Source organism: Podarcis muralis, chromosome 8 (assembly GCF_964188315.1).
Source record: "Podarcis muralis chromosome 8, rPodMur119.hap1.1, whole genome shotgun sequence".
In the NCBI taxonomy this organism is placed as follows: Eukaryota; Metazoa; Chordata; class Lepidosauria; order Squamata; family Lacertidae; genus Podarcis; species Podarcis muralis.
Window position 1 is genome coordinate 58,561,894 of NC_135662.1, and position 16,927 is coordinate 58,578,820.

The following is a 16,927-nucleotide window of genomic DNA, read 5'->3' on the forward strand; positions in this document are numbered from 1 at the left end:
TGTGTGAAGAAAAAGGGATGAGAGATAGGTGCCATATTTTTCTGTGTATAACATGCCCCCATGTATAAGAAGGCCCCCTATTTTTTTGGACCACAACAAAAAAATTTGGCAGGGAAATTGCCCAAAGTTGTTGAGCTTCTTTTGGGGGGAGATTGCACAGAGTTGTTGAGCCTTTGGGGGGGGGCACTGCCGCCAATCGCTCTACAGCCTGCCCACCAATACAAATCACATGCATCGCCACAACCACCAATCGTCACGCTCACTGCCAAAAGCCTACCTGCCCACTCGCCGCAACCACAGCCGATTGCACACACACCTTGCTGTTGCCATAAATCACCTGCCCAATTGCCACAGCCGCAGCCAATCGTCAGCAGGCCTTGCCACAGCAACCAATCACACGCCCAATCACCACTGCCAATCTCCTGCTGGCTGCTGCCACTAATCGCCCACCCCACCCCCCTCTGCTATCCGTGTATAAGACAACCCACAATTTTTGCCTATTATTTCTAAGGAAAAAATACGGTCTTATACACGAAAAAATATGGCATGTTTTTGTAAGCTTTCGCACGGTGAACACACAAACACAATCTGCCACATTCTGAAGCCAGGAAAAAGATTATGATGCGGCTGCAGAAAAGGTGGGTCATACTTATTTTTCCAAAATGAAATTTACACAGGATGATAGGTGTTGACCAGGAAAGAAAAATCAATGCTACAAGGCATATATTCAATCTGTGATTGAATGTGGAATTCACTTACATTGATGGCACAAAGAAAGAGAAGGAGGAGGAGAGAGAAAGAGCTGACACATCGACGGGCTAAACATACATTTTCCCATATTATTTCCGGGCATACTTATTACAGGGTTTCTTTGACACAAGTCAGCCAACTGCATGCAGTAGGACTGTGCTAGAATTAAAGCAAGAAAATGATGCTGAAAGCTTACTTCCTTTCTACAAATAGCCTCCAGCCTTTCAGTCACTTTAGAAATGTGAACTGGTCCCAATGCATATGGACAAAGCAATTCAACATTATGCCAGGACTGGAAATATGCTACCACAGGACCCTTGGAATGGCCGCCATACTATTGGAATGAATTCAATGCATGCAGAACCTGGGTGGGGTGGGGGGTGGGGAGACAGACAACATAAAAATAGGAAAATGGTGTGAAAATGCCAAACACTCCCGCAGAGACCCTCTAAACACAGACACAGTCCGCTGATCAGGGACAATGTCAGAACTGACACTCATATGCCACACATATCCCAGAAGAAGCCAACCCATGCCGGCTGAACTGGGGCCAGGCCTGTCTTCTCAACACACCTCCAGCATGCAAGGGAACTCATGGAACTGGGCAGTAGCCACAGGCAAAGTCAGGAAAGGTTCTGGTGGCACAAAGAAGGAAGGGGACTACGCTGAACAGAAATAGCAAAGTGGTTGACAATGTCACTTAATAAGGATCGGTAGCAATGCTTTTGTCAAAAGCTTTTTGAAAGTCCAAATATGTCTTATCTACATGGTTGCTGACACATCAAAAGAATCATCAGTGAGGCAAGACACCCTTTTGCAGACGTCATACTGATTCTCTCTCAGCATGGTTTGTTCTTTCATATGCCTAATATTTATAGCTTTAATTGTGCTTTCCGCAAGCTTACCAGGGCAGAAGTAAGGTTGACAGCGGTGTAGCACAAAGAATTTTCCATAGATTCTTTTTTTTAAAAAAGCACAGAAGTGACCCAAACCTTAAGTAAAAAGATTTAATTCTGTGCTTAGTTGCATCACTTTGTCAAAACAGTAACAATTTTACGTTTGAATCCTTTTTAAGAATTCTAAAGGGGAATGCCCATCTGATCTAGTAACCAATTTTTACATTGTCAGCTAGTTCCAAGGTTACATCTTTTGTTATGCCTACTTGAAAAAGTTTGAAATACTGTACCTGTCTCATTTAACAACAATTACATGATGATGATGATGATGATGATTAATAATAATAATAATGACTTTCCTTCTTCTGGTTCTCATTATATTACATGGGTGGCAAACCACAACTTATTTCCCTTTACACCTATAACATCTACCAATAATACCACTGCTTCATATTAAAATAATAATAATAATAATAATAATCACATGAAGTAGGATGGAATTACAGCTCCTGAGTATGACATGGCAGAGAGCCTCATTACACATAGTGACAGCTACCCTAATGTGCATCACAGATTTCTCCGTCAAAGAGAAATAATGAGCTGTCCAGGGCCTACAGTGCTTTTTATAAACATCTTCAATGTTTTTTCCTGTGCTTCTGGCACGCTCTCTGTTAAACAGCAGCCAAAACAAACAAAGCAAACCTACAGAATCCTAAAGCAGCACAAAGATCACAATTCTAATGTTGCTGACAACACCAATATATTGTTCCAGCCGTGGAAGTATAATTTTCATTCAACGCTCTTCTTGGAAAGACTGCGATGCTCTCAGGGCCTTCCTTGCACAAGTCCCTCCCCATTAGCATCCTGTCCAGTTTGCTGCAGGCCATAATGTAGCCATTGATAATAGTTTTGGCATATGTTTCCTAGGGAAAGGCCTGGCTGGCCTTCTGTTGAACGGATGTTGATTGTGTTAATGCAGAAGACGCATATCTGCTACCTCCTGCTGTGTCAAGCCCCTAATGACCACATGACCTGTCAATATCACTTAACACAATCCACAGGAAAATACTGATGCCAGGAGAGCGGACACTTTATATGCATCCACAATGCACATGCAGTATTACCTGTAGACCTTGTAAAGAAATGCAGCTATGCCGTGTCCGCCATGCCAACCACAGGGTGATAAGACAGTGAAGGCAAGAAGCCATGTGGGTTAAACGAAACCACATTTCTGTGCCTAAGATCCTACCATAAAGGATGGCCAAAGGGAATGAATGCAAGATTGCATTGATGTTAAAACCTGTTGTAAGAAGTAAGAAACTTGCTGGTGCAAACACAGTTCTGGAAACAAATGTACCTGCCCACAAAGTTATATAATACAAAGACAAGAAAGCTGCTCATAATCCTATTTGCCTAAACTCATTTGGAAACATATAATCCCAAATGGTTAAGTAGCGGGTGCTGTTTTCATGGAAACTAAGGAGCATTTAAAGCAGAGTGGGGTGCTGTGTGTTCCGAGACTGAGTTTGAGGTACATCAGAATACCAGTTTGTGTATTCTCAGGCAAAATTGCATAGCCCACACACAAAAGAGAGGTACTGACTTTTCAAGCTATGGCTCACAAAGATTCCACCAGAGAGCAGCCTCACTGCTCCTCCCAAGTCCTTTTACTGCCACACCAAGCTAAGACAAGGTTTGCTTTAGTGTGATGTCCAAACCAGTATTGTGGTTAAGCACTCTGCTCTCTTTTCTCACTTGGCAAATCCAGCGTAAATAATCAGCAGCGGCCTTACAGTCATCGATAGTGGTGTTCCTCAAAATCCCCTTGATGCTCAGCAAGGCAACCTTTGGTTCCAAAGGTTCAATTGTGAGTGGGGCTGGTCACACTCTCAATCCTTCCCTTTTCTACCCCACTAGCTTTCTGTCACTCTTCAAAGCTCTCTCATCACTTCCAAAACGGGGTGAATGCACTCTGTTGAGCCAATTTTTATATGACAGTCCATAGGTTTGCTTCTCATCTTTGTTGGTCTATCATGCACTCAAGCAATTCGCATTCAATAAGCCCATCAGTTGCAGAACTCATAATGTAGTTATAAAACAAAAAACATTTTTTTAAGGATGCCAGACAAGAAAAACCCTGTAACAGTGCCCTTGCTTGTTCCTGAAGCCCTAATATTCTTCAAAGGCTTGACATAATTTATTTTAGTTTTAAAAATTTATTATTGTTTATTATTCTTCATAATAATAAATTTGATGCTCACCTTTCACCAGCAGATCCCAGGGTGAGTGGCAACAATTTAATACAATTTGAAATGCATAATTAAAAAAAAAACAGCTGGAACAGATTCTGGGTATGCACAGAAAATGCACATCTCAGGTGTCAGAGAGCAAGGTAAAGAAGTGCATGTTCAGTATTCACCAAAATCTGTATAGTGAAGAATTTAAGCGTATCTGTGGAGAGGGAATTCCATAACACAGGGGCTACCATAGAGAATGCCCTCTCTTGGATCCCCCCTCAAACTACTGGGGGAGGTGGAACTACCAAGAGTGCTAACTCCACCCATGCAGTAGAACTATAAAGCCTTTGCAGAAAAGCAACACAGGAAACAAGAAAGGCATCAGGTAGAGTGGATAGGAAAAGGCAAATGATTCAAAGCAACATCCACCAAACTGTACAACACATAGCCAGGTTAGTTTGCAGTACAGCAATGGGCTGCGTCTGCCAGGGTCTTCGGAATGCCAGCAAAACCTAACGATGGCTCACCATGATTCAGACTTGAGCAATGTCCAGAACAGATTGTGCTATCTGTAGCAGTTATTCAATTTCTCACTATGTAAACATGAGGTAATAGTGCGGTAGGGTTGGTAAGTTCCTGGAGTTTTGGTGTCTGAGAAGAGTAAGGCACCAGGAATGCTGAGTCTAGGTCCAAAGGAATTGTGAGTAGAAGCTCAAATCTAATGGCTTCTAGTGTAATTTATACACCTGGACTGCACTGCACTCAGCGTACCATTGTATCTGTTCATTCTGGGCAGGTCACATATTTAGACTGCAAACTTATCCTTCACTTGGATGGAGCTATGGACATGAAAGCAGCTGGGAGGAAAATATAAATTAACTTATAGCAGACATTTTATTTATTTATTCAAAGATGGGGCTTTTTTTAATTCCGCTTCAGTTGAAAAGGTCTTGCCGAACAGCTTAATAAAACCAGAAGTCAGTCAAATGCTGCATCATCAGAAATATAGTGTCCCAATTAAGGAAAAGCATAGTCCCGTTCTAATCTGCCTTCGTCAGACCACACCTGGAGTACTGTGTCCAGTTCTGGGCACCGCAAGTCAAGAATCACAGAACTGTAGAGTGGGGAGGGACCCGATGAATCTTCTAGTCCAATCCCTTACAATGCAGGAATCCTGCCCACAGCCGTCCCTGGGTGGACTTGAACCACCAACCTTTTGGTTAGCAGCCAGATGCACTGACTCACTGAGCCGCCTGTGGATTAAGAAGGATATTGACAAGCTGAACCGTGTGCAGAGAAAGGTGACCAGGGTGAGGGAGTTGGGTATGTTTAGCCTGGTAAAGAGAAGACAGGGAAGAGATATAATAGCCATCTTCAAATATATAAAGGGCTGTCATGTAGAGGATGGAGCAAGCTTGTTTTCTCCTGCTCTGGGACCCAAACCAATGGATTCAAGTTACAAGAAAGGAGATTCTCAGTAAACATCAGGAAGAACTTTCTGACAAGCAAAAGCTGTTTGGCAGTGGAACAAACTCCCACAAGAGGTTGTGGACTCCCCTTCCTTTTAAAGCAGGGGTTGGATGGTCATCTGTCATGTATTATCGAGTTGAGATTCCTGCATTGCAGGGAGTTGAACTAGACAACCCTCAGGTCCCTTCCAACACTACAGTTCTATGATTCTAAGATTAAATGACATGACACAGAAGGAAGATGGTTTTGGAGAGAGGAGGAAAAAGACAAACACAGGAACTAGCCTCAGCTACAGATCTGATTAGCTCCCACAACTGAAATGTTGGGTGTTGAACTTACACGGCAGGACTTCAATCTTCTCACACCTAGCAGAAATATTCCACCATCTTGCCAATCCCTCTATGGAAAGTAAGACTCGTGTGTGGAGGTATCTAATTGACGCCACCCTCTCCCTAGAGCAGTCTGATGCCACAGGTGGGTCACATTTCCAAACAGGCTTTGACAGGCCTCCAAGAAATATCCTGGTATCCTAGCCTTCCTGGAAGTGAGTATAATACAGTCAGAAGCTGCTGGCCTTACAGGGTGGGCCCTTGTCAGAATCTGCCAGTGACTCATCACTCCAGCTGCTACAGGAAAGGCTCAGGGAGGCTCAAATGACACCCTCTCCAAGAGCAGATGGTCCTGTGGCTCTTCCTCAGTTGTTTCTGATGGCCTCTGCGAGGGGAAGGAAGGGACCCAGCCCAGCTGATGAAAGCAGGATCAAGCGGAGATGTTATTATTCCTACTACTGCAGAAATGAAGAAGAATGGAGCAAAGGCGGGTGTTACAACACTGTGATTTTGTAAGAAGCTGAATTATGCCTCTGAAAAAGGGCAGTGTCACTCAAATGGGAGTTTATCCTAATGAAGGGGAGCATAACCTTAGCTATACCGTTGCCACTTCGTCTACTGATGCAGAAGGGTTTGTGGCGAATATCAAAAAATCTACTAAGCAAACATTTGGCAAATTATGATGAGTTATCCTGCTTCCGCACGTTGCTTTTCTCACCAGGTTCCAGAATACCAAATTCTTACTTTCAGGCTTGTAAAGAGCCATGCATCTAAGGTGAGCAAGACTTGCCTCTAGGTGACCAGGCACTAGAACCTTACAAAACCCACCACCCTTTTAGACCACAAATGACTAACATTTGTTACTAAATCCATTGTTCGTGGAATTATTTGCAAGGATAAATTAAGGTCTCTGCATCTTAAGAGCAACTAGCAAAATGCCACTAAGATAGGCAGGTATGGACATATTTTTCATGGAATCATTCTCAGAGGAGACCAGGTTAGCACCAACCTGGGTGGTGTGTGGGGTTTGTCCCTCCTGCAACACTGTCCATAAATACAACACTTTACTTTTCCCTCACAAGAGTGAATGATAGACATCCATTTCTAAGGCAGAAATGAAAGGGGTTCAGCACCCAAGTGCAACACAGAGATGTGGACAGAATCTACCCTAGTTAAACCCCAGTGACTGTAAGGTCAAGCTTTCCCCCGTTCATTTGGGTCCAGGGTTGCAGCCCATCTACTCTGACTGGTTGGTACTTAATGTAAATTGTAAATAGGAAAAAGTCTAGACAGCACTGCATGTATAGTATAAGGCCATGAACAAGACAGAAATTATTGTTTTGTGCCTTTCCTCCCTTTTTTAAAGTGAAGGATTGTGATTTTAGCTCTGTCATAAAGAATTCCTTCACGCTAACGATTGCATCAAAATAAGTTCTCTGTGCCAGTTTGCAAATGTTAGCAGCACATGAGAAATGTCACTCAACCCGTCTGTTTTACTAACATTTCCTATCAGCAAGCAGACAGGAAGCCTTCTCAGACGCACTCACAAAGAGGCAAACAGAAGCCAGAGCTAAAAGTAGATTTTTCTTTCTGTATGCTATCACCCTAAAAGAACGGAAACCATATGGAGGTTAGGCTATTATTCATCTAGTTAGAGTCTTCAGGTGGCTTCAGACTGAAAAGAAAAATTGTCAATAGATGTACTCAGCCACCACTTATTTTGTTTTTCACCGTGTACGCTACAACAGTGTTACAGATGTTCATAGCTGAGCAGCTACAGTCAAAAGCATATTAGCATTTCAGTGTAAGAGCATACTAAAGCTGACAACTAAATTGTAATAATTCACTCTGGGGTGAACCTGTAAGCTTTCAGGAATGCCTAATAGTTCTTTCATCCATTGCAAAATTGCTATGAAGTAAGCCCAGTTAGCTCTGGCTAGAATACTGGCTTGTTCACACATCAGAAGCATGGAAGCAATAGTCTGGAATTCTGGGGAAAGCAAGATGGTCACTGATTTGTAGTGAGCAAAACTTTGACAAAGGAATAGAGGTGCAGAATTAGGGCTCTGCCAAATATTCTCTGTTTGCTTCGAAAATAGCCAGCATCCGAACAGAACCAAAGCTTTCAGATATCAGTTCTGAATGAGTAGGTTCACTCCCAAGTAACCTTTTTCCATACCTCAGACACTTGGAAAAGGGCATCCATAGATGTTATTAAGTCATGGCTGTGTGGAAATGCACAGATTATCACAAATGTTACTTTTTAAAGACTGTATTTAATACTGGCTTACAGATCTTAGAGTCACAATGACCTGTGGTGAAGCCTCTGAGGGGTTCATTGCAAAGTGGGCATGGTCAATGTGTAACGGTGGGTATGACTAAATTTTATTTTTAAAGGACACACTGCAGGGGAGCCAGTGTGGTGTAGTGGTTAAGAGCGGTAGTCTCGTAATCTGGTGAACCGGGTTCGCATCTCCACTCCTCCACATGCAGCTGCTGGGTGACCTTGGGCTAGTCACACTTCTCTGAAGTCTCTCAGCCTCACTCACCTCACAGAGTGTTTGTTGTGGGGAGGAAGGGAAAGGAGATTGTTAGCCGCTTTGAGACTCCTTCGGGTAGTAATAAAGCGGGATATCAAATCCAAACTCTTCTTTGGAGAGAGGTCACAAAAACATTTCCACATCACAGCTGGGAAAATGTGGGACTGGTCAATAAATATTGAAAAATGGAGGACCTTTTAGCAAAGGACACATTAGAACAGGAGCCACCCCTGTTTTATTTCTTATATTTCTTATAAGTGGTTGCTTTTATTTGTGCTAACCTGCTTTGAGAACCAATGGTAAAAATTAGATTATCTTTTCTGAAACAAACTAACAAATGGTCCACTTGAACCCCACAACCCAAAGGAGACAGGAACAAAGCCAGGCATTATTGACTGAATAAATAATGAAGAAATGAAGCCCACATTCATAGTTACTATGTGGCATGAGACCAAAAGGTTTTATTTTTGATTAATATTTTACCGCATAAATTAACCATCAAACCACAAATCTTTCTGTGCTCTGAATTCTTCACTGCTAATTTGGAGCCAGATTTCTAACATGAAAAGACCGTCTGTGACACTGAAGAGTTTATTTGTGTTTATTGTGAAACAAATGTCATTCGATGAGGAAGGCTTTGGCAAACAGGGCAACCTACCAATAAATCTCTTTTAAGACACTTGAAGTTAACCTGCGTGTACTATAAATTAACACCTCTTCTTCATGATCAATCTGGAAACCTATTGCAATTTTCCAGATGAGTTATATCAAATATCAGAATGCCAATTACCAGGTTCTCAAATAAAAGCACATATTCATGAGTTTGTTCAAATATAAAGACGCTTCTCACTTGGGGATCACTTCATCTAGCAGGTGTGGATCAAGAAAGATTTAAAAAAAACAAAAACTTTTATGTTTAGCTGTGAAAGAATGATGCCACATAATAATGTATCATTTGCTTCACCAAACTGGCTCCATTGTGCTGCTCCATTGCAGTGCTAGATGTACCACCAACACACCTGGGCCATTCATGGTAAGTTACAGCAACACTTCATCTATAGGCATCCAGTAGCCCACTTCATTGCATCATCACCACCAGCCAGTGGTGGAACACATCACATGATGAACAGATACTGTAGGAAGTCTGTACGCTGCAGAGAGTGGGCATGAATGAATGCCAGAGCGATGGCACAGGACTGGTGCAATAAGCAAAGGGAGGCATGTCTATGAAGACCCCTCTGTTTCCGGCTCTGGGCCCCAAAGGAGCTGGATTATTCCCATTGTATTAGGTAGCTACTAAACATCTGTTGTTTTCCTCTAGATTTTTCACTTAACTGAGCTTTGGTGTTTCCTTAGCTTGAAAGTGGCTTTTGGGAACGTTATTTTCTTATCCATTTAAATTATGGGCATTGCTTCTCCAAAAACACTTTTCAGAGCAAAAGACGAGAACATCAAGTTAAATCCTGTTCTTTAAACAAAACATTCCAAACAGTATGTTACTGAGAAATTAAGCTAAAGACACAAAACAAAAAATAGTTATGTAGGACCTTTTAGCCTTTCAGATACAGAAACATCCTCTTTCTTCTCTTGTTACCCTCACAATCATGAAGCATAGCCGTGAACTACAGCCAAAGATAACAGAGGCAAGCTTTTTAACTTTATTGGGTTATTACTAACTTTTACTTTTAAAGGAGGGTTGTATAATCTTCTCAGTTAATACTTCTAGGATAGACCAGCTGTTCTGAGTAATTCAGACAAACTTCATTAAGTGTGTTTTAGGGCTCCTCTAGACAATCTGTTTATTGATCATGCTTCCTGATTTGCTTACGCAGAGGTTAGACAATGTCCTGTTTTTATTGGGCATTCAATCCGTTTTGTTGCGGGGAGGGGAGTTTTACAGCTCTGAGCATTCAGCCTGATTTGCTTATGTGGTGTTTATGTCTTCCCATTAATCGTTTGTTCGTACCACCCTTTTCCGTGTTTCCCAGTCACCTTCCTTACTGCAGTAAGTCTTTATTTCATTAAAGTGGATTTTTGCTCTAAACCACTTTAACCCACTTTAATTTTGCAAACCTGGATTTCCAGTATGCACTTGGGTCCCTCCTGCAAGATACTGGCAGTCGGGAGGCAACTTTGGTCTTCATCATCCCATCTGTATTATTTTTAAATCAACTCCTTACCACTTTTCACCCAGGGAACATAGGAGCTTGCCTTACACTAAGTCAGACCACTGATTCATCCTAGCTTAGTATTGTGACACCGATTGGCATCTGCTCTCCAGGGTTTCCAGCTGGGAAGTCTCCCAACCCTACCTGGAAACACTAGAGATTGAACCTAAGTCTAATTACATGCAAAGCATGTGCTGTACCACTAAGCTATGGACTCTTCCACAAGCAGCCAAAAAGGAAACTGTATGTATACCTCAACAGGATGTCTGCCTGTCTACTCCACCTTCTTCCCAATGTGTTATTTTGACAAATGGTAGGTATCTTCTTTATACACATCCAATGGGGTCTCAAAAACTGGTTCCCTATCTGGGAAACCAAGACTATTTTACTTGGGAACAGGAAAGCTGGTTATACTTGTAACCTGAAGACGAGCTAAACAATGCTCATGAAAATAAGACTTTCCCTTCCTTCCCTCTCCCCACGTGCCCCAAAATCTGCTCCAAGAGTTCTCCAAACTTCTGGAGTAGTTTCTGAGGGAGCACAAGCACTGCAGAGACGAGGAGGTGTCACAAGGAAGAGCACTGCTGAGGAAAAAGGGGTTGATTATTTTCCCATTGCAGTCTGACCCTCTTCACCAGACCTACTCTCCTCTGTGTGACAATTAGGCTTGAAGGAAGCTTTCTCTTGGTGCAAATGGAAAATTGTTTTTAAGCCTAATTGTTGCACAGGGTGTGAGGCAAGTGGGTGATCTTTGTGGAGAATGCAGGTGGGGAGGGAAAGATTAACCAAATGAAATTTCCACAAGCCCCGCCCCCAAATAGGCTTGAAGAAAGGTAAGAAGATGTTTAAACTGGGTTGGCATCCGTCTGTCTCGGGACACAATGGAGGAGTGTGCCTTTAGGGATGAAGTCAAGCTGTTGGAAGGTTGCAGTGCCTGCTGATGCCTAAACTGCTGGGGATGTGAATGAGTGTATGTCTGTTTATGAGAAATATTTATGGGGTGCCCCAACCCACACTTGCCGCACTTGCCGCACTCACCACTAGCATGCACCTCTTGGAAAGTTAGCTCCGAGGGAACGCGACCTGAGAAAGGTTCCCCACCCTGACCTAAGACCTCCGCCAAGTACAATGAAGGTAAACATTGTGTTGGTTAAAAAAACTGAATAGAGATGCATATTTCCTTTTGAATGCATCTTAAGTGACTCATGCATTCCAAATGGGTGGGAAAAAAGACCCCAGATGAGATTCTTTTCATATAGCTAAGGAACAAAACAGCCTGGGGGAACGGGGAGGGGGGCATATAATCAAGGGTGAGGGGAGAGGCAAGGAAACTGATTAGTAACTTAAAAAGAATGATGATCTATAACAATTGATATAGTGTAAGAATAATTTTCCAGCACAAATTTATTGCTTGTACACATTGTGTTTATCACTGTTAAGAAGTAATAATTTTTGAGTTATATCAAAGGCAAACAATGAAAGCAGCAAGTCTCTGGGATTATTTTTTATTATTTTACATTTAAATAGTACCCCAGCAGCTTGGAAGTTTGTAGGAAGCATTTTGCTACAATGATAGCTCTAAGTCGCATGTACCATTTAGGGATGCTTACAGCAGCAGCAGTGCTCTCTGCACAATTCGAGAAAATAACATGGCAAGTGCCCACAAGGGTTGCACCTTTTGAATGGATCCTGTGCGCACAAGGGATTCATTTGCCAACGCCTAATGCACAATTGTGGTGCAACAGAAATGGGGCTCTTCTCTAGACTGTCCTATGTATTTGGCAAAACCTACAGTATCTAAAATATAAAATACAGCTAAATTAATCCACTGCTGAAATTGTCCTCTGTTTAGCATGAGCTATCAAACAGAACAACCATTCCAACAATGGGGAGGAGGGATTAGAAAGTGAGTTATAGAACTTGCAATACAGATGAGATCTTCAATCGGCACCAACAATATTTATGTATCACAGGGCAGTATTTAAGGTGCTTAATTAATAGGACAGATCATTATCATCTTACCATTCCCTCTAGGACTGATCTGTTACTTTTGCAGACAAGATGCAGGTATCAACAGGCTTCCAGGAACCCCAAGGTTTGCAAAAGTGGAAGAGGTTGGGTTACTGAAACACATTATACGTGGGGCTACCTCTGAAGACGGTTCAGAAACTTCAGCTGGTGAAGAATTCAGCGGCCAGGCTGACCACCAGGACAAGACGCTTTGAGCATATAATGCCAATCCTGGGCTGACTGCACCGGCTGCCAACGAGTTTCTGGGCCCAATTCAAAGTGCTGCTTTTGACCTTAAACGGCTTAAGAGCCACAGTACCTCAAGGGCCGCCTCTCCCCCTATGAACCGACTCGGAGTCTGTGAACATCATCTGAAGCCCTTTTTCATGTGCTTCCTCCATGAGAATTACCAATAAACAACAAAAAGTAAGTCGTAAATAACAAAATAATAATATATTGGGGGGGGGGGTAAACATACCTTTAAAAACTAACCAAACTTCTTAAAAAACTTCATTTCTATCCCACATATGAAGAAAATTAAAAAAGATCTAGAAAACTGGGAAACTATTAAATTAACATGACCAAAGCAGAAAAGCAGTAATGCAGTAATGAAATCAAGTTTCAAACCAAACCTTTATTTTTATTTACTGCACACACAAAGGCAAATTGAAAACATGGCAAAAGCAATTCAGCCTTTTTTTTTCTCTCGAGGGAAAAGATCTAGTTTAAATGACAAAAGAATGTAAGAAAAAGAGTGGACTTGGGATTCCAAACATAGCTTGGTAGCATGAAGCTTTTCAAATCCGTTAAATGATCTCTATAATTAACAAGGATGGTGGTAATATTTTTTAAAAAAAACAATAAATGGATCTGGAAAGAAGATTAATGCCTTTAAGTGAAATTTCTCCCCTTTTCTACCACTCCTCTGCCCCATAACTATTTTTTTGCAACCTCCCAACCTCTAGCTTAAATAATCATCACCATATTTAGCATCAAGGTGAGCTCAAAGGATGCATATACATTATGTTCAAAATGGCAGCAGCTGGAGGCAACTGGTGCAGCAGGTAAGAACATACATTGGGTAACCTCACAGACCTAGATGCAGGGCCCTTTTGCCTAGCTGCCAAAGTGAACAAACATTCTGGGATCCCATACTTTTAAGGGCAGCAAGAAAAGAAAGTCAAACCATTTCCCAACCTCTTTGTGCCCTTTGAACTCATAGGGTACAACTGAAAAGAATATGAATATACTCACTTGCAGAGAATCAGAGAGGCTGAAACGGCAAGGCTAAATTTCCTATCTTGAAAGGAAGTGGAGAGCCCTGGTGACACCTGGTGAACATTAAAGGCGGCTTTGGGTTTCAAAGACAGGGACTCAGGAGAAAAGCAGAGGTCACACTTGTCAGAGCACTTCTTCCTCTCCAAACACAATTCTTTTCTTCTTTTCTTTCATGTTTTGACTAACATTATTAATCCTGGAAAATATTTGTCTTCCCTTCCGAGTCTTTCCTGATGTATGAGCCAGTCTGTTCTGCCTTCCCCTGCCCCCCAATATGGAGAACTTGAGTAACTGAGATAAGTAAGTTGTTCGATGAAGCAGCAAAGCAGGCCAATCATTCAGTGACCCCTGAATGACCATCGACGTATTTTCTGTCCTAGGCCAAGAACTACTTAATTCCAGACATCAACACACATACATGAAGTTACTAGAACCATATGGTCACCAGAAGTTGCTGTTGAGTTAGTGAAACCAGAATCCATTTTTCCATCACAAATGTTGCTATGTAATAAATATGTAGATGCAGACACAAATCTATACTTCCAAGTTCAGAAACAGAGCACCGAGTTCAGAGTCCAGAGCAATAATTCAGCTGATTGAGCTTCCTGCCTCCCAAAATGGCCAATACTTAAGGAAATGCAATAAAACTGTTGATAGGCAATTTGATCCCTGAGTGCTGAACACATTCATTTAGAAGTAAATCCTACTGTCTTCAATTAGTAATTCCAAATATTTTTGCTCAAGCAGTGTTAGGAATGATAAGGGCATAAGAAATCTATCCAGGATTGGCAAAATAGTAAATCTCAGCAGGATTATTTATTTATTAAACATTATCAGTGTGCATGGCACATTCCAGAGTATGTTCTTGCCCCCAAGAACTTGCAGTCTAAAATTTAACGCGGGAAAGCATCAGAGGTGAAAGTCAAAGAAGGAAGTAGTCTCTGCAAAAAACTGATCTCCTTGGTTAGCATGTTTTCCCAGCCCATCAGCGGCGTAGCGTGGGTTGTCAGCACCCGGGGCAAGGCAAGTAATTTGCGCCCCCTAACCCGTAGATTTGCGCCCCCTAACCCGTGGATTTGCCCTAACCCCAGATGTTGCGCCCGGTGCGGCCGGCCCCCCCTGCACCCCCCACGCTACGCCACTGCAGCCCATAAGATATGGGTTGTGTTTGCCTACCAACCTCATGGATCAGGGAAATGGAATTTATTTCAGCCTTAGTGCTGTATTCTCGCTGGCAAACATTCAGTGGGAGGATGCCTGCATATGGTGGATGTGGCTAGAAGCAAAATTGGATGGTGCAATGGATGTGGCTGTTTCCTTTGGGCTACATTCCAGCCATGTAAAATCAGAAGTTTCTACACACCCAGCTCTCCATTAAGGCAAGCAAGATGCATTATTTTAGTGCAAGTATAAGTGCTCATGGCCTGGCCTGGTGAGAGGGAGCATAGCCTAGGGGAGTCCCAGGATCATGAGGACTGGATTGGAGGGCCACCTTTGGCCCACGGGCAAATGGTTCCCCACTCTTGCCATTGAAAATCCATTCCCCCCCCCTTTTCCCCCTATGCAACTTAAGAAAACCATGAACATTTCACAACTCATAAAGAAACAACACACAAAATCGTGCAATTGCATCCAAGCATTAGTCCAGTTTTATAAATTATTGTATATAACTAGCACCTACAGTGGTACCTCGGGTTACAGACGCTTCAGGTTACAGACTCCGCTAACCCAGATATAGTACCTCAGGTTAAGAACTTTGCTTCAGGATGAGAACAGAAATCGTGTGGCGGCGGGAGGCCCCATTAGCTAAAGTGGTTCCTCGGGTTAAGAACAGTTTCAGGTTAAGAACGGACCTTCAGAACGAACTAAGTTCTTAACCTGAGGTACCACTGTACTTCCCAGGTGGAAGGTTTGGTAAGCAGTAGAAATTTAGAATCAGAGATCCTACTTCTCCCAAGCCAACTAGTCATTATTTGATGGTCACAACTACATAGGCAAGCAGGACTTGCATGGATAGCACAGAACAAATAAGCAACTGTGGGAACTTAGGAAGATCCCCCATATCATGTCAAACTATTTGTCCACATCTCTAGGGTTTCAGAGGCAGAGGTCTTTCACATCACCTGCAACCTGGTTCTTATAGCAGGTGATGGCAGGGATTCATTCTGGAATCTTTCTCATGCAAAACAAATGATCTGCCACTGGGGTACAGTCCTTCCCTGTGGAGCTAAACAGGGCATAGGCAAACTCCGGCCCTCCAGATGTTTGGGGCTACAATTCCCATCATCCCTAGCTAACAGGACCAGTGGTCAGGGATGATAGGAATTGTAGTCCCAAACATCTGGAGGGCCAGAGTTTGCCTATGCCTGAGCTAAACCCTTGTTCTTGCTGGCAGCTTCTCTTCAAATGTACCATCTCCCCCACTTCCAGTTGAGCATTATAGTTGTTGTGGGAGCTGCCTTAGTTTTAAGGGAATTTCTATCCCTCTTCACAAATTAGCTTCTGAAAGGCACAACTTCCAGTGGCGTCTACACTAACGTCCAAATGATTTCAATGTAAACACCGCTTAAAGGAACCTCTGACCTGATGTCAGACACATCATGCCAATAAGCCTTTAGCTGGCAGATAGGTTCATGCCCTAAACATTAAGGATTTAAATTTATTTTTTAAATCATCAAATGTAATTATTGATGTTCTCACCGTGCATTCAAAAACTATTCACAAGAGCATGATCTCATTCTCTTTCATGTTTTACATAGCAGGAAATGAAGGCTGATTTTTTTAACCCCAACACATCATACAATCCAAGTCCAAGAGGTCAGCTTTAAGATAGAAATAAAACATTGTTAAAGTAGTATTTTTAAAAAAGGATTATTTGGAAAGACTGACGATGTCGCTAAAACAAAATGTCAGGGTACGTCCTACTGGCACAATCATCAATAATCTATCCCTAAGGACAATCCAAATCTTTGGGGCAGGTTATACTGAGTTATGCTGCTTGTAGGGACAGAAATCACCTTCATGGTGGGCTGCTGCAGAAAAGTGGTTTGTTGTATAGGAGCCCCTCCCATGGAGAGCATCAGCCCTCTTAAATGTTAATGTCCAATGATGTCTTATTGAAAGTCCAAAAGGAGAGGCTGCCTGAATTAATAAGCAGGCAAACAATAACACAGGCGTAGGCAAACTCCGGCCCTCCAGACGTTTTGAGACTACAATTCCCATCATCCCTGGCCACTGGTCCTGTTAGCT

General features: G+C 42.4%; 1 protein-coding gene across 29 annotated transcripts in view; it reads right to left on the bottom strand.

Annotated features, from left to right (window-relative positions):
* The window catches only part of LOC114601368 (uncharacterized), a 347,155-nt gene that overhangs the window by 146,661 nt on the left and 183,567 nt on the right, over positions 1-16,927 (bottom strand). The window contains exon 6 of one of the 29 annotated variants that reach the window (XR_013393987.1): positions 13,655-13,731. The exons of the other annotated variants lie outside the window; for them this stretch is intronic. The gene's annotated coding sequence lies outside the window, so the exon portion shown is untranslated. The remainder of the gene's footprint in view (positions 1-13,654; positions 13,732-16,927) is intronic. 29 annotated transcript variants of the gene reach the window in all.